This window comes from Odocoileus virginianus, chromosome 8, assembly GCF_023699985.2.
Source record: "Odocoileus virginianus isolate 20LAN1187 ecotype Illinois chromosome 8, Ovbor_1.2, whole genome shotgun sequence".
NCBI lineage: Eukaryota > Metazoa > Chordata > Mammalia > Artiodactyla > Cervidae > Odocoileus > Odocoileus virginianus.
In genome coordinates this window covers 359,728-383,400 of record NC_069681.1, presented here as the reverse complement: position 1 = coordinate 383,400, position 23,673 = coordinate 359,728, and the positions used below count along the sequence as shown (strand labels likewise).

The following is a 23,673-nucleotide window of genomic DNA, read 5'->3' as shown; positions in this document are numbered from 1 at the left end:
GATCTGAACCATAGTCAATTTCCAGTTTTGTTTTTGCTGACTGTATGAAGCTTCTCCATGATTAGCTGCAAAGAATGTAATCAATCTGATTTTTGTATTGACCACCTTGTGATGTCCACGTGAGGAGTGTTGTTGAAAGAGGGTGTTTGCTATGACCAGTGTGTTCCCTTGTCAAACTTCTGTTACACTTTGCCCTGCTTCATTTTGTACTCCAAGGTCAAACTTTCCTTTTACTCCAGGTATTGTTTGACTTCCTACTTTTGCATTCCAGTCCCCTATGATGAATGGACATCTTTCTTTGGTGTTATGTCTAGAAGGTCTGTCAGATTGCTTAAAAATTGTTAACAATTCCTTTCTTGCTTAAACAAATGTTAAATATGTGCCCATGCTTGACATACTTAATATTTACACATTCATTTAATAATTTTCAAGCTCATTTAAAAAATATATTATTATTTATTGTATGGTACTATGTACATTAGAAAAGCTGTGCTAACATGGCCAAAAGTTTCACATAAAAGCATAGTTTAATTTATTAGAAAATATTAAATGATATGTCAAAATTCAATTTTTACAAAAATAACACAGAATAGCAAGAAAGAATAACAATGATTGATTAAATTTACATTGTAATTCAGAATCCCCTTTTCAAGTATGATAATTGCATCTAAAATGAAATAAAGCTAGGAATTATATAATAAAATAATGAAGGAAAGAAGCTGAGAAAATAACAAAGTGTAAGGCTCTGAATGAGGAGAAATTTTGGATCATTTGTGAGATTAGGAGAAGAGATTTTATATGAAGTTCTGCATAGGTGAAGATGCAAGAGTACTACAGAAGAATATTGCCTGAAAAGAAGATTAGGCAAATGTTCCAGGTAACCATATTGCCTTTTGTAACAAAATGTAAGTAAACTATGAAAGTACTGGGAATGGAGAACAGCCTACGGTGCAGAATCAAAAGCCACACATGATAGTAATGAAGGAAAAAGCACTAAAAGTGAAGTTCTGACCATGGTGAAGAATAAAAAAAAAAAAAAAAACACTACAGATGGAGCAGTGTCTGTGGTGAAGAATGGGAGACTTTAATTGATGGAGCTTGTGGTTATGAGCACAAGGACACTGAAAAATAGGAGGCGCCTGTGGGAAAAAAACAGAAAAGCAGTATCAGTTCACTTCAGTTCAGTTCACTCACTCAGTCGTGTCCGACTCTTTGCGACCCCATGAATCGCAGTACGCCAGGCCTCCCTGTTCATCACCAACTCCCGGAGTTTACTTAAACTCATGTCCATCGAGTCGATGATGCCATCCAGCCATCTCATCCTCAGTTGTCCCCTTCTCCTCCTGCCCCCAATACCTCCTAGCATCAGGGTCTTTTCCAACAAGTCAACTCTTCCCATGAGATGGCCAAAGTATTGGAGTTTCAGCTTCAGCATCAGACCTCCAATGAACACCCAGGACTGATCTCCTTTAGGATGGACTGTTTGGATCTCCTTGCAGTCCAAGGGACTCTCAAGAGTCTTCTCCAACAACATAGTTCAAAAGCATCATTTTTTTGGTGCTCAGCTTTCTTCACACTTGAGTTCTCACATCCATACTTGACCACTGGAAAAACTATAGCCTTGACTAGATGGACCTTTGTTGGCAAAGTAATGTCTCTGCTTTTTAATATGCTCTCTAGGTTGGCCATAACTTTCCTTCCAAGGAGTAAGCATCTTTTAATTTCATGGCTGCAATCACCATCTGCAGTGCTTTTGGAGCCCCCAAAATAAAGTCTGACACTGTTTCCACTGTGTCCCCATCTATTTCCCATGAAGTGATGGGACCAGATGCCATGATCTTAGTTTCCTGAATGCTGAGCTTTATGCCACCTTTTCCACTCTCCTCTTTCACTTTCATCGAGAGGCTTTTTAGTTCCTCTTCACTTTCTGCCATAAGGGTGGTGTCATCTGCATATCTGAGGTTATTCATATTTCTCCTGGCAATCTTGATTCCAGCTTGTGCTTCTTCCACTCCAGCTTTCTCATCATGTACTCTGCATATAAGTTAAATAAGCAGAGTGACAATATACAGCCTTGACGTACTCCTTTTCCTATTTGGATCCAGTCTGTTTTTCCATGTCCAGTTCTAACTGTTGCTTCCTGACCTGCATACAAGTTTCTCAGGAGGCAGGTCAGGTGGTCTGGTATTGTCATCTCTTTCAGAATTTGCCACAGTTTATTGTGTTCCACACAGATACATCATGAGAATTGCTAGGCTGGATGAAGCACAAGCTGGAATCAAGATTGCTGGGAGAAATATCAATAATCTCTGATATGCAGATGACACCACCCTTATGGCATGAAGGGAAGATTTAAAGATCTTCTTGATTAAAATGAAAAAGGAGACTGAAAAGTTGGTTTAAAACTCATCATTCAGAAAACTAAGAGAATGGCATTTGGTCCCATCACTTCTTGACAAATAGTTGGGGAAACAATGGAAACAGTGTCAGACTATATTTTGGTGCTCCAAAATCACTGCAGATGGTGACTGTAGCTGTGAAATTAAAGGATGCTTGCTCCTTGGAAGTAAAGCTGTGACCAACTTAGACAGCATATTAAAAAGCAGAGACATTACTTTGCCACCAAAGGTCCATCTAGTCAAAGCTATGGTTTTTCCAGTGGTCATGTAAGGATGTGAGAGTTGGACTATTACTAAAGATGAGCACCAAAGAATTGATGCTTTTCAACTCTGGTGTTGGAGAAGACTCTTGAGAGTCCCTGGGACAGCAAGGATATCCAACCAGTTGATCCTAAAGGAAATCAGCCCTGAATATTCATTGGAGGGACTGATGTTGAAGCTAAATCTCCATTACTTTGGACACCTGATGAGAAGAACTGTCTCATTTGAAAAGACTCTGATGCTTGGAAAGATTGAAGGCAGGAGGAGAAGGGGATGACAGAGGATGAGATGGTTGGATGGCATCACTGACTCAGTGGACATGATTTTGAATAAACTCTGGTAGTTGGTGATGGACAGGGAGGCCTGGCGTGCTGCAATCCATGGAGTCACAAAGAGTCAGACACGAGTGAACTACTGAACTGATAGATGGATCAATGCTTATGGTGAAGATTGGGAAAACTGTATGGATGGAATAGAAACTTTGGGAAAGGTCAGCAGAGCGCTAAGTTCTATCCTTTGCCTTTAATAAACACAGTGGGCAAAGTACCAACTGTGGTGAGAAATTCAAGGACACTATAGTTAGGACACAGACTCATGGAAAAATGATGAGTTGCATTAATCTTAAGATCTTTTATTCATCAGTACAAAATTAATAAATTAAATGACAAGCCAGAAAAAAAGTAAAGAATTGAAAAAGATTTTTCAAAAATTTAGTTTCAGTATTAGACAAAGTACTATAGTAATTTTCAATATAATTTTTAGAAAAAAATCAAACCTTGAATACACACATAATCACACAGAAAAATGGACAAAAGATTATATAGACACTATCAAGTAGGAAATATGCATGACCAAGAAATACATCGAATAACCATTCAATCTTACTAATAGTCAGGAATTAAAACCTTAAAACTACATAAAAAAATTGCAAAAAATGTATTATTCTAAATTATGTCATTTGAGATCTATTCTGAATTCTCTTGAACACTACTAATGAAAATGTCTTTAAAAATGTGACATTAAATAATAACAGTTACTTATTTTCATTCTATAAAATCTAATGGTTTCAGTCCTAGGAATGTAACCTAGAGAGTCTTGCAATTTTAGATTGGGTGAAAGAAATTGAGTCATAAAATGAAGTAAATTAAAGCAAACAGTTCAGTTCAATTCAGTCACTCAGTCTTGTCTGACTCTTTGCGACCCCATGAATCACAGCACGCTATGCCTCCCTGTCCATCATCAACTCCCGGAGTTTACTCAAACTCATGCCCATCAAGTCAGTGATGCCATCCAACCATTTCATCCTCTGTCGTCCCCTTCTCCTGTTTTCTTTATAGTCCAACTCTCAGATCCATACTTGACCAATGGAAAAACCATAGCCTTGATTAGACGGACCTTTGTTGGCAAACTAATATCTCTGCTTTTAATATGCTATCTAGGTTGGTCATAACTTTCCTTCCAAGGAGTAGTGTCTTTTAATTTCATGGCTGCAATCACCATCTGCAGTGATTTTGGAGCCCCCAAAAAATAAAGTCAGCCACTGTTTCCACTGTTTCCTCATCTATTTCTCATGAAGTAATGGGACCGGATGCCATGATCTTAGTTTTCTGAATGTTGAACTTTAAGCCAACTTTTTCACTCTCCTCTTTCACTTTCATCAAGAGGCTCTTTAGTTCCTCTTCACTTTCTGCCATAGCAATTAACAAATGCTGCATATCATATTTGTCATTGTAGGTGAATCTTGTCATTGTTGAGGAAAGGAAAGGAAGCATGAAGTAAAACTCACATTCTTTCAGGATGGAGGGGACACATGTACACCTGTGGCTTATTCATGCTGATGTATGGCAAAACCATCACAATATTGTAAAGTAATTATCTTCCAATTAAAGTTAATTAATTAATTAATAAGAAACTTATACTATATAAGGCCTTGTGAACAGTTTCATGGACTCTTTCCTCAGGAATATTATCTGATAAAAGTAAACAATTATCTATATTCTCATGCAGACCTATGGCATTAAACCCATATAGGAGTTTTTAATCAAGAACATCTACTAAATCTCAGCAAGAATAGTAATTACAGAGTACTTGTCACAAGTGCTCTACACTAACTCCCCCTCTCAGCACGATAGATGTGCCACAATGGATGGGTGTGAAGCTTCCAATTCATCAGCTCAATGTTGATGCTGTCTCTCCAGGAAAGACAAGTTGTCAGCAATTTTACTTCTCCTTTCTCATGCACCAAGTTCAGAGATTTCCTTTATCTAACTAACCTACATGTGTAAGTTAGAAGTCATACTTCAGGAGTGGGAGACTGAGAATACTGAAATGAGAATCACCCTCACTTTCATTTGTTTGTCTGCTGGGGACTCCCCACCAGATGAATAAGTTAAGAAGATTAAGGACCTCTGCCTCTATGCAGCTCCATGCTCTTCAAGCACGGGTGTCACTCCAAGAAAGGCAAGTTCACATCCCCAGCTCTGGAGCTGTGGTGTAGAAATTTAGTCCAGAAGGAGAGGCTGGCTATAAGAACAGAGAGCTCTGAAGCTTTCACCACAGGGATTGACTTTATTTGTTAAGCAATTAACAGGATGCTGGTAGTTCTAAGAGAGAAACAAGCTAAACTGTAGGCCAGTGAATATACTGGAAAGAATCAGGAAAAGATACAAATAAAAAGAGCTCTTCAGTAGCCAGAAAAATTTTCAAAGATTTACCTCAAACAACCTTTAAAGGGACCCTTAATTTGTTTCTTTTTACTGGAATCCAGTTGCTGAAAGTGCTGCACTCAATATGCCTGCAAATTTGAAAAACTCAGCAGTGGCCACAGGACTGCAAAAGGTCAGTTTTCATTCCAATCCCTAAGAAAGGCAATCCCAAAGAATGCTCAAACTACTGCATAATTGCACTCATCTCACATGCTAGTAAAGTAATGCTCAAAATTCTCCAAGCCAGGCTTCAGCAATACGTGAACCATGAGCTTCCAGATGTTCAAGCTGGTTTTAGATAAGGCAGAGGAAACAGAGATCAAATTGCCAACATCCACTGGATCATTGAAAAAGCAAGAAAGTTCCAGAAAAATATCTATATCTGCTTTATTGGCTATGCCAAAGCTTTGACTGTATGGGTCACAACAAACTGTGGAAAATTCTGAAAGAGATGACAATACCAGACCACCTGACCTGCCTCCTGAGAAACCTGTATGCAGGTCAGGAAGCAACAGTTAGAACTGGACATGGAACAACAGACTGGTTCCATATAGGAAAGGGAGTGTGTCAAGGCTGTATATTGTCACTCTGCTTATTTAACTTATATGCAGAGTACATGATGAGAAAGCTGGAGTGGAAGAAGCACAAGCTGGAATCAAGATTGCCAGGAGAAACATCAATAACCTCAGATATGCAGATGACACCACCCTTATGGAAGAAAGTGAAGAGGAACTAAAAAGCCTCTTGATGAAATTGAAAGAGGAGAGTGAAAAAGGTGGCTTAAAGCTCAACATTCAGAAAGCTAAGATCACAGCATCTGGTCCCATCACTTCATGGGAAATAGATGGGGAGACTGTGGGAACAGTGGCTGACTTTATTTTTTTGGGCTCCAAAACCACTGCAGATGGTGATTGCAGTCATGAAATTAAAGATGCTACTCCTTGGAAGAAAAGTTATGACCAACCTAGATAGCATATTAAAAAGCAGAGACATTACTTTGCCAACAAAGGTCCATCTGGTCAAGGCTATGGTTTTTCCAGTGGTCAAGTATGGATGTGAAAGTTTGACTGTGAAGAAAGCTGAGTGCCAAAAAATTGATGCTTTTGAACTGTGGTGTTGGAGAAGATTCTCGTGAGAGTCCCTTGGACTGCAAGGAGATCCAACCAGTCCATCCTAAAGGAGATCTGTCCTGGGTGTTCATTGGAAGGTCTGATGCTGAAGCTGAAACTCCAATACTTTGGCTACCTCATGGGAAGAGTTGACTCATTGGAAAAGACCCTGATGCTGGGAGGGATTGGGGGCAGGAGGAGAAGGGGACGACAGAGGATGGGATGGCTGGATGGCATCACCGACTCTATGGCCTGGAGTTTGAGTAAACTCCGGGAGTTGGTGATGGACAGGGAGGCCTGGCATGCTGCGATTCATGGGGTGGCAAAGAGCCGGACATGACTGAATGATAGAGCTGAACTGAACTGAGTTGCTTTACAATGTTGTCTTAGGTTCTGTTGTACAGCAGTGTGAATCAGCTACAAATATACAGACATCCTCTCCTTTTAAAAATTTCTTCCCAGTTTACATCACCGTGGAGCATTGAGCAACGTCCCCTGTGCTATACTGGTGATTCTAACTAGTTATCTATTTTAGACATAGCAGTGTATATCTAGATTTCCCATGTGGCACTAGTGGTAAAGAATCCAGCTGTTGGAGGTAAAAGAGACCCTGATTTCATCCCTGACTCAGGAAGATTCCCTAGAAGACAGTGTGGCAATACACTCCCATATTCTTGCCTGGAGAATCCCATGGACAGAGGAACCTGGTTAACTGCAGCCCATAACGTTGTAAAGATTTGGACATGACTGAAGGTACTTAGTAGGCACATAAGTTATATCTGTCAATCTGAATCTCCAGTCCATCACAATCTCCCTTTGGTATCCACAGGTGTGCTCCCTATATCTGAATCTCTATTTCTGCTTTGCAAATAAGTTAATCTCTAACATATTTTTAGATTCCATATATATGCATTAATGGGACAGAGAAGCCTGGTGTCTGCAGTCCATGAGGTTGCAAAGAGTTGGATGTGACTGGGTGACTGAACAGCAACAAAAACAACACACGTTAATATATGATATTTGGCTATCTCTAATTTATTTCATTCTATATGACAGTCTCTAGGTCCATCAACACATATGCAAGTGGTATCTACATATATGCAAATGGTACAATGGCAATCATATATTGGAAAATGGAACAATGTCTTTCCTTTATTTGTCTGAGTAATATTAAATATGTACCATGACTTCTTTATTGATTCTTCAGTTGATAGACATTTAAGTTGCTGCCGAGTCCTGGCGACAATGTGTAGTGCTTCAATGTAACTTGGGGTGCATGTATGTTTTTCAGTTATGGCTTTATCTAGGCATATGACCAGTGATGGGACTGCTGGATCATAATGAATCTCTGTTTTTTAGATTTTAAAGGAACCATCACACTGTTCTTCATAATGACTGTATCAATTTAGATTTCCATTAACAGTTTAAATGGGTTTCCTTTTCTTCACACCCTCTCCAGCATTTACTGTTTGTTGATATTTTTGATGATGACAGTTCTGACTGGTGTGAGATGAAAACTCATTGTGATTTTGATTTTCATATCTCTAATATTCAGCAATATTGAATATCTTTTCATGTGTTTGCTGGCCACCTACATATTTTCTTTTGAGAAATGTCTATTTAGATCTTCTGTCCATTTTCTTATTGGGTTGTTGTCTTTTTTTTTTTTTTTTTTTAATAATTGAACTGCATGAGTTTAACCCTTTTTATCCCATTCTGAGGATTGTCCTTTATTCTTATGTCTACTTTTTTGTTTATGGCTTCCTATACTGTGAAAAAGCTTTTAAGTTTAGTTAGATCCTGTTGTTTTGTTTCTGTTTTCATTTATCATTTATTTTTCCTTTTATTTTTATAACTCTAAGAGATAGTTAAAGAAAAAAAAAATCTTACTGAAATCTGTGTCAAAGAGTGTTCTGCCTATGTTTCACTCTAAGAGTTTTACAGTGCCCAGCCTTACATCCAGGTTTTTAATCCATTTTGAGTTTACTTTTATGTATGGTATTAGAGAGTGTTCTAATTTCATTCTTCTATGTGTCACTGTCTAGTTTTCCCAGGATCAATTACTGAAAGATTATCTTTTCTCCACTGTATGCTTTCACCCCTTTTGTCATGGATTATTGACTGCAGTTGCATGGATTCCCTCTGAGCTCTCTGTTCAGTTCCATTGGCCTATATTTCTGTTTTTCTTCTAGTATGATGTTGACTTGGTTTTTGTAGATTTGTATTATAGCCAGAAGTCAAGGAGATTGACAAAACCAGCTCTGTATTTCTTTCTCAAGATTCTTTTGGCTATTCCAGGGTCTTTTGCATTTCCATACTAATTGGATGATGTTTTCCTAATTCTGTGAAAAATGTCATTGATAATGAGAGGGTAAGAGGCAGGAAGGCTAGGGGTCCCCAAGCAGAGGAAATAGACTGCCAGTGTCAGGTGCTTCTTTCTCTCTTTTAAGCAGAAGGATGAGACAGACTACAAGTGTCAGACTTTTTCTCCCTTCTTTATACAAAATTAAAAGATTTCTTAAAAAATTCTGTGTTGCCATGATGACACCTGGTTCCACCTGAACTTAACTTTTCTCAAACCTTGAGCTAACCAATACATTTTTCTTACGGAGATGTTTTTCTTAAACTGTGTTAATGAACTATGTATTTACCTTAAACTCTGTCTTTCTTCAAGTCGGTTCTGCCTAAGACTCAGAACCGATAAATGGCTCAACAAACCAGTATTTTTTACTCATGGAAATGTTCTCTTAAGCTTTGTTAATGAAGCTATGTATTTGCTTGGAAATCTGCCTTTCTTCAAGATTCATGTCAATTGTTTTATGTCCTGGGATCTCTCACCTTGTGCCAATGCTATCTCAAAATGCATGTTGTGGGTGAGGGGCCTGGCGAAACTCTTTCAGTTTTGAGGTGTTTCCTTTCTCTAATTAGCAGTTTGCTAATAAGTATATAACTTCTTGCTGTAAACTAGCAAGGGGGGGGGCCCTCTTTTTGCCTCTTACTGATGTCTATGTCAGAAGCTTTCTCTATCTCCTTTATACGTTAATAAAACTTTATTACACAAAAGCTCTAAGTGATCAAGCCTTGTAACTAGCCCCAGATTGAATTCCTCTCCTCTGGAGGCCAAGAATCTTGGTGTTGATCACGATTCATACCAGCAACCTTTCAGTAATTAGACAGAAATTGCATTGAATCTATAGACTGCTTTGAATAGTAGAATTATTTTCACAGCATTGATCCTTCCAGCCCAAGAACATGGTGTATCCCTCTATCTACATTGTCTTTGATTTATTTCATCAGTATCTACTAATTTTTTTGATACAGGGGTTTTACCTCTTTTGGTAGGTTTATTCCTAGATATTTTATTATTTTTGTCACAATGGTAAATAGGACTAATTCCTTAATTTCTCTTTCTCACCATTCATTTTTGCTGTATAAAAATGCAAGAAATGTATGTGTATTGATTTTATATCCTGTAAATTTGCCCAATTCATTGATTAGCTCTAGTGGCCTCTCTAGAATCTTCTATCCATGATATTATGTCATCTGCAACCAGTGAGAGTTTTAATTCTTCTTTTCCAATTTGGTTCATTATATTGTGTTTACTCTCATGATTGCCATGGCCAGGACTTCCTAAACTATGTTGAATAATAGTGACTAGAGTGAGCATCCTTGTCTTGTTCCTGATCGTAGACACAATGCTTTCAGTTTTTCACTATTTAGAATGAGATTTGCTGTGTTTATCATAGATGGGTAGTATTATGCTATCCCTACTTTCTGGAGAGCTTTTATCATAAATGGATGCTGAATTTTGTCAAAAACTTTCTCTGCATATATTGAGATGACCATATGATTTTTTTTTTCTTTTTCAATTTGTTAATATGGTTCTCATATTAATAGATATTGAATAATTATTGCATCCTTGGGATAGTTCCCACTTGATCATGGCAAATGGTCATTTTAATATATCACTGGATTCCATATGCTAGTACCTTGTTGGGTGATATTTGCATCCATGTTTATCAGTGATATGGATCTGTGATTCCCTTCTTCTGTGATATCTGTGTCTGGTTTGGATTACGGAGTGATGGGGGCCTTTTAGAATGAGCTTTGTATTATCCTTGTCTCTGCAATTTTGGGGGGAAGAATTTAAGGAGTCTGTTGTTGAGTCACTAAGTCATGTCCATCTTTTTGTGATCCCATGGGCTGGAGCCCTTCAGGCTTCTCTGTCCATGGGATTTCCCAGAAAGAATTCTGGTGTGTGTTACTCTCCTTCTCAAGGGGACCTTCCCAATCCAGAGATTGAACTCACATCTGCTTATTAGGAGGTGAATTCTTTACCACTTAGCCACTGGGGAAGCCCTTAAGAAGGATGGATATTACCTTTTCTTTAAATGTTTGATAAAATTCACCTCTTAAACCATCTGTTCCTGAATTTTTATTTATTGGAAAATTTTAGCCACAGTGCTAATTTCACTTCTTGTGATTGGTCTGTTCATGTTTTCTATTTCTTCCTGGTTCAGTCTTGGAAGTTTGTACCTTTCTAAGAATCTGTCCATTTTTCCCCAGTTTATCCATTTTATTGGCAGATAGTTTTCTGTAGTAGTCTCTTATGATCTTTTGTATGTCTGTGGAGGCAGTTATACATTTTCTTTTTTTTCATTTCTAATTTAATTGATTTGTATCCTCTCCCTTTTCTCTTGAAAAGTCTGAGTAAAGGCTTATTAATTGTTTTTTTCTTCTCAAAGAGCTAGCTTTTAGTTTCATTGATCTGTGCTATTGTTCCTTTGCTTTATTTCATTTCTTTCTGTTCTGCTATTTATGATTTATTTCTTATACTAATTTTGGGTTTGGTTTGTTCTTCTTTCTCTAGTTATTTTATGTTCAAAGTTGTTTATTTGAGATTTTTCTTGTTTCTTATTAGGAAATCCTTCCCTCGTGAAACTGCATTTGCTGCATCTCTTGGGTTATAGGCTATTTATTTATTGTCATTTTTTTCTATTTATTTTTTTACTTCCTCTTTGATTTCTTCAGTGATCTCTTGTTCATTTAGTATCATATTGGTTTAGCTTTGTTTTGTTTGAGATATTTACAGTTTTTTTTTTTCTGTAATTGATTTCTAAACTCATAGAATTATGGTAAGAAAAGAAGCCTTATAAGACTTCAATTTTCTTAAATCTGTCAAAGCCTGATTTGTGAGCCAGGATGTGATTTTTCTGGAGAATGTTTCATGTGCACTTGAGAAGAAAGTGTATTATGCTGTTTTTGTGTGTAATCTCCTATAAATATCAATTCAGTCTATCTGGTCTAATATGTCAGTTACTGCTTGTGCTTCCTTATTAATTTTCTATCAGGATGATCATTTCTGTAGGTGAGACATTAAAGTTCCCCAATATTATTGTGGTACTTTCAGTTTTACCATTTATATCTGTTAGCATTTTCCTTATGCACTGAGGTGCACCTATGTTGGGTGCATATATATTTATAATTGTTATATCTTCTTTTTGGAATAATTTCTTCATATGCAGCGTCCTTCTTTAGTTTATCTGATATAAGAACTCCTACTCCAGCTTTCTTTTGACTTCAATCTGAATGGAAAATATTTTTCTATTCCCTCATTTTCAGTCTGTGGTGCCTGTAAATCTGAAGTGGGTCTCTTGTAGACAATATACATATAGGTCTTTTTGTGTATCCATCCCTTCATTTTGCATCTTTTAGTTGTAGCATTTGATCCTTTTACATTTAAAATAGTTATCAATATGCATATTCCTTTTATCATTTTATTAACAATCTTGGGTTTGTTTTTGTAGTCTTTTTTCTCTTATGTTTTCCACCTAAAGAAATTCCTTTAGCATTTTTGTAAAGCTTATTTGGTGAAGCTGAATTTTCTTAGCTTTTATGTATCTGTAAATCTTTTAATTATTCTGTAGAATCTGAAAGAGATTCTTTCTGGTTAGAGTATTCTTGGTTGTAGATTTTACCCTTTCACCATTTGAAATATAGAATGTCACTATATTTTGCCCTGAAGATTTTCTGCTGAAAAAATAAGCTGATTACCTTATGGGGATTCTTTTGTATTATTATTATTCTTTTTGCATTTTCCTTGCTATTTCTGATTTTTTTCTTTTAATTTCTGTTAGTGTGATTAATATGTATCACATATTAATAAACACATAATATGTGTTTCTCATTATGTTTATCCTATTTGGGATACTCTGTGCTTCATGGGCTTCAGTGGTTATTTCCTTCCTAATGTTAAGGAAATTTTCAATTATAATTTATTCAAATATTTTTTCAGACTCTTCTCTTACTCTTCCTGTTCTGAGACCCCTATAATTCAAATGATGGTGCTCTTAATTTTGTCCCTGAGATCTCTGAGACTATTTTTAATTCTTTTCATTCTTTTATCTTTACTCTGCTTCATGTCACTTATTCTATATAGCAGTTTGCTTATCTAGTCTTTTGTCTCAGCTATTATGCTATTGATTCCTTCTAGCATAATTTTATTTCAGTTATTGTGTTGTTCATCAGATTGTCTGTTCTTTAGTTTTTCTAACTCCTTGTTAAATGTTTCTTTTGTGTTCTCAATCTGTGTCTCCAGCCTATTTCTGAGATCTTGTATCATCTTTACTGTCCTTACTCTGAATTTATTTTTTTCATGTAGATTGCATATCTCTTCTTCATTTAGTTGATTTTGTAGGTTTTTTCATTGCTTCCAGGTGGCACTAATGGTAAAGGACCTGCCTGCAAATGTAAGAGATGAAAGAGGGATTAGGTTCCGTCCCTGGCTGGGGAAGATCTCCTGGTGGAGGAAATGGCAACCCATTACAGTATTCGTGCCTGGATAATCCCATGCACAGAGGAGCCTGGTGGGTTGTAGTCCTCTGAGTCTCAAAGAATTGGACATGACTGAAATGACTCAGCATGCAGATTTTCCCTCCAGACTGATACCCTTTGCACATGCTTCATCAGACACAGCAGGGTCTTCTCCTACGAAATATTTCTCAGTCATCTCATTTTGTCTAATTACCTGCATCTGAGGTCTCCTTTCCAGTAGCTGCAAAGCTATAATTCCTCTTGCTTCTGGTGTCTGCTCACTGGTGCATGAGTTTGTTCCAGTGACTTATGTAGGCTTCCTGATTGGCAGCGCTAGTACCCCTACTCTAGTGGGTGGTACTAAGGCTTGTCCCTCTAATTTAAGGGCCATATCAGGTGTTGTTGTTTCATGATGTCTGTGAGCTTGGTGTGATTTTAGACTTTCTGTCTACTGATGGGTAGGTTCCTATCTTGCCAGTTGTTTGGCACCAGGTGTCAAGCACTGAAACCTGCAGATGATTGTGTGGAGCTGGGACTTTATGTCAAGATGGAGATCACTGGGAGAACTCTCATCAATTAATATTTCCTGGCTCTGGGATTTCTTTGGTGGTCCAGATCTTGGATTTAGCATTCCCAACGCAGGAACTCAGGCTTGATATCTGGCTGGGAAACAGAGAACCTGAAAACTGCATGGCATGGCAAAAAAAAATTAAAAATTGAGTGAAGGAATGCAAGCAGAAAAGCAAAAGCCAAGACAGATAAGAGTGACAGAAATGAACAACTACAAAAAGAGAAAAGCGAGCAGAAAAACAAAACTCAAGAAAAATGGTAAAAGAAAAATCAAACAAGCAAAACAAGCACACAAACAAGTAAAAGGAAAACAAAATAACAAGAGAACAATGAAAGTACCCACAAATGAAAACAAAAACTGAAAACAAAACTAACAAAAACAAACCAAAAGCAGAGAAAGCAAAAAAAAAAAAAAAATAGATAAATAAAATAATATAAATAAGGATGATCAAAAGGAGATAGAAGAAAATAAAATAAAGAAAAAATAACAAAAACATGGAAAAACACAAAGCAATGAGACAGTCAAAATATAAAGATAAATATATGAAAAAGAAAAGAAAAATGAAGTACAATAAAGAGAAATAGTAAAATAACAAAATGAAACAAAACCAATACTAATAATAGGATTTTCTTGAGGCATCAGCTATCTGTACCCTTGTCCCAACACTGAACCAAAACCAGTGCTTTCCTTCCCAGGAGGTCCTCTAATTCCTCTAGATTGGTCTCTGGACAATCTTGGGGTACTGTAGGAGCAGATCATACTCTAATCTTTCTCAACTCTCATGTGTACTTGCCCCCAAAATCCAAAACTGCTTAATCTAGATTGATCTCAGTTGTGGGAACACTCATTGTCCATTCCAACATTCCACAGACACAAGGTTTAACATGCTGATGGCAATGATATAATCTGCATCTGGGGAAACTGCATGGAGACATTTCTGCTCCTCTTCCTTAGTTACATTGGACCTGTGGGTCATCTCTGATTTTGGCCCCAATTCTGCACATCAGCCATCCTCAGGCATCTTCTGCACCCAGGTATAAGGAGTCCAAAGCAGCAGCTGCATGAAGCATACTTACTCAGACCAAGGAAATTAAAGCAACCATTATTGGGACATGAAAAAGTACCTACAGAGTAGAGACTGGAAGGAAGCGGCAGAAGACTGGGGTGTACCATGCAAACTCCTGGGTAAGTGGGACCCTTATTGCATAACCATTGACAGTAATGGGTTGCTCAGGCTCCCAGCAAGGTGTGAGTAGTGACCTTTGCTCTCTCACACGATCCTCAGTAATAGTGGTGGCAGTGGCCTACACCTGCCTCTGGGGTCAGAGATATCAGCCCTAGCTCCTTCCCACCTCTTGAGCTCATGCAGGTGGTCCTGAGACTGCACAGAGAAGAGGCTCCTATTTTGAGCCTGTCCTTCTCCTTACATGCCCCCAAGAGCCCCCAACAGCCACCAATAGTGGTCCCTCTAGAAGCCCCAGGCTTCTTTTGACATACTCTCAGCTCTGCCAAACTAAACCCTAGCTCCTTCAGGCTGTTTTCTCTCAATCCCAGTCCTCTCTCCAAAGTCTGACCTCTGAAGCCCTAGTCTCAACATTTAGCCTTCAACTTCCCTGGAGTTGGATGACTAGACAAGTGTCTCAGACTGGGGAGTGCCAATAATCAGCACTGACTTTCAGTGCTGGTCTTTCTCTACTTTGCCTGTCTTATATCTGACCCTAAGCTCTCCTCCAAGGCTGCAAAGATAACCCCTGCCCCATCCCCACATGTGAGGGACTTCCCACTGTGAAGAAACATTTCCTCCTTCACCAATCCTTCCCAGAGACACACATCTTGTCATGATTCCTTTTTCTCTCCTTATTATTATTATTATTTTCTTTTCCTTCTGCCCTGCTCTCTTACATGGAGATTTTCTTGTCCTTTTGTATGTCTGAGCATACAAAAGATATTTTGTATGAGCATTCAGAAGATATTTTCTGAGACTTGTTCCATATGTAGATATATTTTTGATGTATCTGCAGGAAGAAGGTAGGCTCCATTTCTCAATCCTTCACTATACTGATCACCTCCTCAAGGATCTTTAAGTTAATTGGATCCTAATGCATAGGATTTTATGCCTCAGGGCTTTGTCAAATATGGTAGAGAGTCAGAAACTAGTGCAACCTAACTGTTGGTATATGATAGTCACGTACAATTGTGAGAGCTGGACCATAAAGAGGCAGAGTGCCGAAAAATTGATGCTGTTGAACTGCAGGACTCTTAAGAGTGCCTTGGACAGCAAGGAGATCAAATCAGTCAGATCAAATCAGTCAGTCCTAAAGGAAATGAACTCTGAGTACTCATTGGAAGGACTAATGCTGAAACAAACTCCAATTGTTTGGTTACCTGATGTGAACAACCAACCGTTTGAAAAAGACTCTTATGCTGGGAAAGAGGTGACAAAGGATAAGATTATTGGATGGCATAATAAAAGCGATAGACATGAACTTGATCAAACTCTGGGAGATGGTGGAGGAGAGGGAGGCCTGGCATGCTGCAGTCATTGGGATAGTGAATAATTGGACAGAACTTGGTGACAGAACAGCAACAACAAATTGTTGGTATGATACTAAGAAAGGCCTAGAGCTTGACAGAGAGATCAGGGAAAGAGTTGCCCAGGACAACTGCTAGAACCACTGTTGTTCCTGGGTGATTGACATGTTCCCAAGGGTGTATTTTGGCAGTGAGATGAGAGGAAAAAAAAATTTGAAAAATTGAAAACAGTGCTCAAATACAAAATTTGAGGGAAAAAAGCCTATCTACACATCCAAAATCTCAACCAACTCTTAGCAGGATAAAAGGGAAAAAAATCATACTCAGATAAATAACAGTAAAATTAATAAAGGATAAAGATTTTCAAGAACATCTTTAAAACAGCAAATCCTTGTGTTAATTATGTACAAAGGTATTTAAAAAAAAGCTAGCTGTCAAAAACAGTGGTGGTCAGAAGGGGTTCCAGAAAAGAAAGAGAGAGAAAAGCTCTGAGAAAATATTTGGAGAGATTATAATAGAAAACTATCTTAACATAGGACAGTAAAAATTCAAATGCAGGAAACCCAAAGTCCTATACAAGATAAAGTCAAGGAGAAACAGGACAAAACATAGTTAATCAAACTAAAGGGGGGGGAAATAAAAAAATAAAAATATTAAAAATATCAAGGAAAAATCAAGAAATACCATATGAGAAATTCCAGATAACACTATCAGCTGATTTTTTAGCACAGATTCTGCAGGCCAGAAGGGAGTGTGAAGATACATTTAAAGTAATGAAAAGAAAAAAGAATTACAATCAAGAGTACTCTACTCAGTAGCACATTCAGCTTTAGTGAAGAAATCAAAAGCTTTACAGAGAAGAAAAAGTTTAGAGAATTCAGCACTACTAAACCAGCTTTACAAGAAACACTAAAGGAATTTCTTAAAGCAGGGAACAAAAGAGAAAAAAACCCTACAACCTCAACTCAAAACAATTAAAAAATAGCAATAGAAACATGCATATTGATAATTACCTATTTTAATTTTAATTTGAGGACAGTTACAATGTTGTGCTGTTTCCATCATACCACGATGAAAATCAGTCATAGCTAGATATTGATAGGCATATGTATAGTCATATATATGTATAGATCCCCTCCATCTTGAGGCTCTCCCTAATACCCACATCCCACTCCTCTAGGTCATCAAGGACTGCCAGGCTGGGCTCCCTGTATCACATATCAGCACCCACTAGATATTTATTTTACACATGATAGTGCATATATGTCAACTGTAATTTTTCAGTTCATCCAAAACTTTCTTTCCCCCATCGTGTCCACAGATTGCCCTTGATGTCTGTGTCTCCATTCATGTCCTGAAAATATGTTCATCAGCACTATTTTTATAGATTCCAATTAGCATGCTTTAATATATTTATTTTTCACCTTTTTATTTACTTCACTTTTTATAACAGGCTCTAAACCTCATACACCTCACTACCACTTACTCAAATCCATTCCTTTTTATGGATGAGTAATATTCCCTTTTATATTACTACAACTTCTTTATCCATTCAACTATCAATGAATGTATAGGTTGTGTCTATGCCTGGCTATAGTAAATAATGCTTCAGTGAACAATGGGATGCATATGTCTTTTAAAATTGTGGATTTCTGAGGTGATATTCCTGGTAGTGGGATTGCTGGGTTATACGGTAGCTTTATTCCTAGTTAAGGAAGCTCCATACTATACTCCATAGAGGCTGTATAAATTTACATTCCCACCAACAGTACAAAGAGGATTCCCATTTATCTACATACTCTCCAACATTTACTGTTTATAGATCTTTCAATGATGGGTATTATGACTAGTGTGAAGTGGTACCCTATTTTAGATTTAACTTGCATTTCTATAATAATTAGTGATGTTGATCATCTTTTCACCTGTTTGTTAGCCATCTGTATGTCTTCTTTGGAAAAGTGTCTTTTTAGGTCTTCTGCTCACTTGAGCTGCTAGAGCTGCTTATATATGTTGGAAGCTAATCCTTTGTCAGTAGCTTCATTTGCAAATATTCTGTCCCATTCGGAGGATTGACTTTTTTCATCTTGACATATTAATTTTTTCTTTGCTGTGCAACAGCTTGCATGTTTAATCAGCTGTAATTTGTTTATTTATGTTTTATTTCTATTACTTTAGGAAGTGGGTCATAGAGAATCTTGTTGTAATTTATGACAAAGGGTGTTCTGCCTATAATTTCTTCTAAGAGTTTTATGGTTTCTGGCCTTAGGTTTATGTCTTTAATCCATTTTCAGTGGATATAATGACACTAATAATTATGTAGTGTCCTTCCTTGGCTCATAATATTTACTTTAAAGTCTAGTTTACCTGATAAGTATATTTCTACTCCTGCTTTCTTTTGATGTTCATTTGCATGGAATATCTTTTTCCAGTCTCTCACTTTCAGTCTGTAAGTGTCCCTAGGTCTGAAAAGGGTCTCTTGTAGACCAAATATATATGGGTCTTGTTTTCATATACATTCATCCAGTCTGTGTCTTTTGGTTGGAGCATTTCATCCATTTATACTTAAGGTAATTATTGATATGTATGAACCTATTACTATTTACTTTGTTGTTTTGGGTTTGTGTTTGTAGGTCTTTTCTTTCTCTTGTGTTTCCTGTCTTGAGAAGTTCCTTTACTACTTGTAAGCTGGTTTTGTGGTGCTGAATTCTCTTAACTTTTGCTTATCTGTAAAACTTTTAATTTCTCCACTGAACCTGAATGAGATCCTTGTGGGCAGGATGTCCACTCTCATTACTATTGTTCAACATTGTTCTGCGAGTTCTTGACATAATCCGTGAAAAAGAGCAAAAGCAGAAGGAATTAAAAGTGGAAAAGAAGACATAAAACTGTCACTGTTTGCAGATACCATGATCCTATAGATAGAAAATCCTAAAGACACCACCAGAAAACTACTAGATCTAATCAATTAACTTAGTAAATTTGCAGGATACAAAATTAATACACAGAAGTTTCTTGCATTCCTCTACACTAACAACAAAAGACCAGGAAGAGAAATCTGGGAATCAATCACATTTAACATAGCATCAAAAAGAATAAAGTGCATAGGAATGAAACTACTAAAGAAAGTAAAAAAAAAAAAAAAAAATCTACATTCAGAAAGTTATAAAACACTAGTAAAAAAAAAAAAAATCAAAGATGACAGAAAGAGTTTTAGAAATATACCATAGTTTTGTGCTCACTTCTGCAGCACATATACTAAAAATTGGAATGATACAGAGAAGATTAGCATGGCCCCTGCCCAAGGATGACACGCAAATTCATGAAGTGTTCCATATTTTTTAAAAAACAGTACTTGAGCTGCAGTATGTTTTGGACAAACTGGGAGATGATGAAGTGAGAAGTGACCTGAAGCAAGGTTTGAATGGAGTGCCAACATTGTCTGAAGAGGAATTGTCATTGTTAGATGAGTTCTACAAATTAGCAGACCCTGAACGAGACATGAGCTTGAGGTTGAATTAGCAGTATGAACATGCCTCCATTCACCTGTGGGACTTGCTGGAAGGAAAGGAAAAACCTGGATGTGGAACAACTTATAAAGCTTTAGAGGAAATTGTTGAGCATGTTTTCCAGTCAAACTACTTTGACAGCACCCACAATCACCAGAACGGTCTGTGTGAGGAAGAGGAGGCAGCCTCAGCACCTACAGTTGAAGATCAGGTAGCTGAAGCTGAACCTGAGCCAGCGGAAGAATACACTGAACAAAATGAGTTTGAATCAACAGAGAATGTAAATAGACAATTTATGGCCGAAACACAGTTCAGCAGTGGTGAAAAGGAGCAGGTAGATGAATGGACGGTTGAAACAGTTGAGGTGGTAAATTCACTCCAGCAGCAACCTCAGGCTGCATCTCCTTCAGTACCAGAACCCCACTCTTTGACCCCAGTGGTTCAGGCTGATCCCCTTGTGAGAAAACAGAGAATACAGGAGCTTATGGCACAAATTCAGGGGCCCTATAACTTCATACAAGATTCAATGCTGGATTTTGAAAACCAGACACTTGATCCTGCCATTGTATCTGCACAGCCAATGAATCCAGCACAGAACATGGACATACCCCAGCTGGTTTGCCCTCCAGTTCATTCTGAATTTAGACTTGTTCAACCTAATCAAGTTTCTGTACAGCCAGAAGCTACACAGGTTCCTTTGGTTTCATCCACAAGTGAGGGATATACAGCATCTCAACCCTTGTACCAACTTTCTTATGTTACTGAGCAACGACCACAAAAGGAACCAATTGACCAGATTCAGGCAACGATCTCTTTAAATACAAACCAGACTACAGCATCATCATCCCTTCCTGCTGCTTCTCAGCCTCAAGTGTTCCAGGCTAGGACAAGCAAACCTTTACATAGCAGTGGAATCAATGTAAATGCAGCTCCATTCCAATTCATGCAAACAGTGTTCATTATGAATCCCCAGTTCCTCCTGTTAATGAACCAGAAACTTTAAAACAGCAAAATCAATACCAAGCCAGTTATAACCAGAGCTTTTCCAGTCAACCTCACCAAGTAGAACAAACAGAGCTTCAGCAAGAACAACTTCAAACAGTGGTTGGCACTTATCATGGTTCCCAGGACCAGCCCCATCAAGTAACTGGTAACCACCAGCAGCCTCCTCAGCAGAACACTGGATTTCCACGTAACAGTCAGCCCTATTACAACAGTCATGGTGTGTCTCGTGGAGGTTTCCATGGTGCTTGAGGCTTGATGAATGGATACAGAGGACCTGCTAATGGATTCAGAGGATATGATGGTTACTGCCCTTCATTCTCTACTAACACTCCAAACAGTGGTTATACACAATCTCAGTTCAGTGCTCCCCGGGACTACTCTGGCTATCAGCGGGATAGATATAAGCAGAATTTCAAGCAAGGCTCTGGGCAGAGTGGACCACAGGGAGGCCCACGATGTCGTGGAGGGCCCCCAAGACCCAACAGAGGGATGCCGCAAATGAACACTAAGCAAGTGAATTAATCCAATTCACAGAGTTATGTTTAATCGCCAAAAGCACACTGGCCAGTGTACCATAATATGTTGCCAGAAGAGTTATTATCTATTTGTTCTCCCTTTCAGGAAACTTATTGTAAAGGGGCTGTTTTTCATCCCATAAAGACAGGACTACAATTGTCAGCTTTATATTGCCTGGATATGGAGGGTAACTATTTTTACTCTCCATGTTCTGTCCTAAGCGTCATCTTGAGCCTTGCACATAATACTCAGATTCTTCACTCTTGCTTAGGAGTAAAACATAATATACTTTAATGGGGTGATATCTCCATAGTTGTTTGAAGTGGCTTGGATAAAGCAAGATTGACTTCTGACATTGGATAAAATCTACAAATCAGCCCTAGAGTCATTCAATGGTAACTGACAAAACTAAAATATTTCCCTTGAAAGGAAGATGGAAGGAGTGGAGCGTGGTTCAGCAGAACAACTGCATTTCACACCTTTTCCAGTTAAATTGGAGCACTGAACATTTAGATGCATACCAAAGTATGCATGGGCCCTTAATCACACATACAAGGTTGGGTACCAGCCTTAGGCTTTGACAAGGCACTATTCATCCTCTGGCCAGATGACTGTGGTTTAAGACACATGTAAATTGCTTTTTAACAGCTGATACTGTATAAGACAAAGCCAAAATACAAAATTTCAAAAAATTGAAAATTATGCAACAATTAAGGGATATAATCTGGATGGCCGCTTCTGTATTTAATGTGAAATATTTAGATACCTTTTGAACACTTAACAGTTTCTTTGACAATGACTTTTGTAAGGATTGGTAGTATATATCATTCCTTATGGTGTACATTGTCTGTCACTAATCCTTGGATCTTGCTGTATTGTTATCTAAATTGGTACAGATACTGATGAAAATCTAATGGATAACGGTAACACTCTTGGTCACATGTTTTTCCTGCAGCCTGAAAGTTTTTAAAAGAAAAAGACATCAAATGCCCACTGCTGCCACCCTTTTAAATTGCTATCTTTTGAAAAGCACCAGTATGTGTTTTAGATTGATTTCCCTATTTTAGGGAAATGACAGTCAATAGTTTCACTTCTGATGGTATAAGCAAACAAATAAAACATGTTTATAAAAAAATAATAATAATAAAAATTAAAAAAAAGAAATATACCATAATTTTGGATTGGAAGAATCAATATTTTGAAAATAACTATTCTATAAAAAATAATCTACAGATTCAGTGCAATTAATATCATGTTACCAATAGTATATTTCACAGAATTAGAACAAAAAAGTTTACAATTGGTATGGAAACATAAAAGACACTGAAAAGCCAAAGCAGGCTTCAGAAGGAAAATGGAACTGGAGAAAGCAGACTCCCTGACTTTAAACTATACTGTAAAACAACAGTCGTCAAAACAATGTGTTACTGGAGCAAAAATAAAAATATATGGAATAGGATAGTAATCCCAGAGATAAATGCATGCACCTATTTTCACTTAATCTATGGCAAAGGAGGCAAGAATATACAAAAGAATAATTGGTGTTAGTTAAAAAAAAATGCATAACTACATGTAAAAGAAATTAGAATACATCCTAACACTATACACAAAAACAAACTGAAAGTGAATGAAAGGCTTATATTTAACACTGTGCACTACAAAATTATTAGAGAAAAATTTAGACCACTTTTTGACATAAATCATGGCAATATCTTTTCCAGTCCACCTCTTAGAATGATAAGTATAATAACAAAAATAAACAAATAGGTCCTAAGGAAACTTAAAAACTTTTACACAGCAAAATAAAACATAAATAATAATAATAAAAAGGACAGCCCTTAGAATGGGAGAAAGTATTTGCAAACAAAGCAATGACAAAAGTCTAATCTCCACAATATGCCAACAGTTCACGAAGCTCTGAGGGCTTCCCTGATAGCTCGATTGGTAAAGAATCTGCCTGCAATGCAGGAGACTGGGTTCAATTTCTAGGTCAGGAAGATCCCCTGGAGAAGGGCTAGGCTACCCACTCCAGTTATTCTTGGACTTCCCTTGTGGCTCAGCTGGCAAAAAATCCGCCTGCAATGTGGGAGACCTGGGTTCGATCCCTGGGTTGGGAAGATCCTCTGGAGAAGGGCATGGCGAGCCATCCCAGTATTCTTACCTGGAGAATCCCATGGATAGTGGAGCCTGACAGTTTATAGTCAATAGAGTTGCAAAGAGTCAGACATGACTAAAGCAACTTAGCACACATGCACC

General features: G+C 37.6%; 1 non-coding gene and 1 pseudogene across 1 annotated transcript; both read left to right on the top strand.

The window, feature by feature from the left end:
• Nucleotides 1–19,621: 19,621 nt before the first annotated feature.
• On the top strand, nucleotides 19,622–19,729 carry LOC139036402 (U6 spliceosomal RNA). Its single transcript, XR_011489194.1, has one exon. It is a non-coding gene; the product is annotated as a U6 spliceosomal RNA (small nuclear RNA).
• Nucleotides 19,730–19,735: 6 nt separating this feature from the next.
• LOC110149854 (caprin-1 pseudogene) lies at nucleotides 19,736–21,423 on the top strand (annotated as a pseudogene).
• The last annotated feature ends 2,250 nt before the right edge of the window (nucleotides 21,424–23,673 follow it).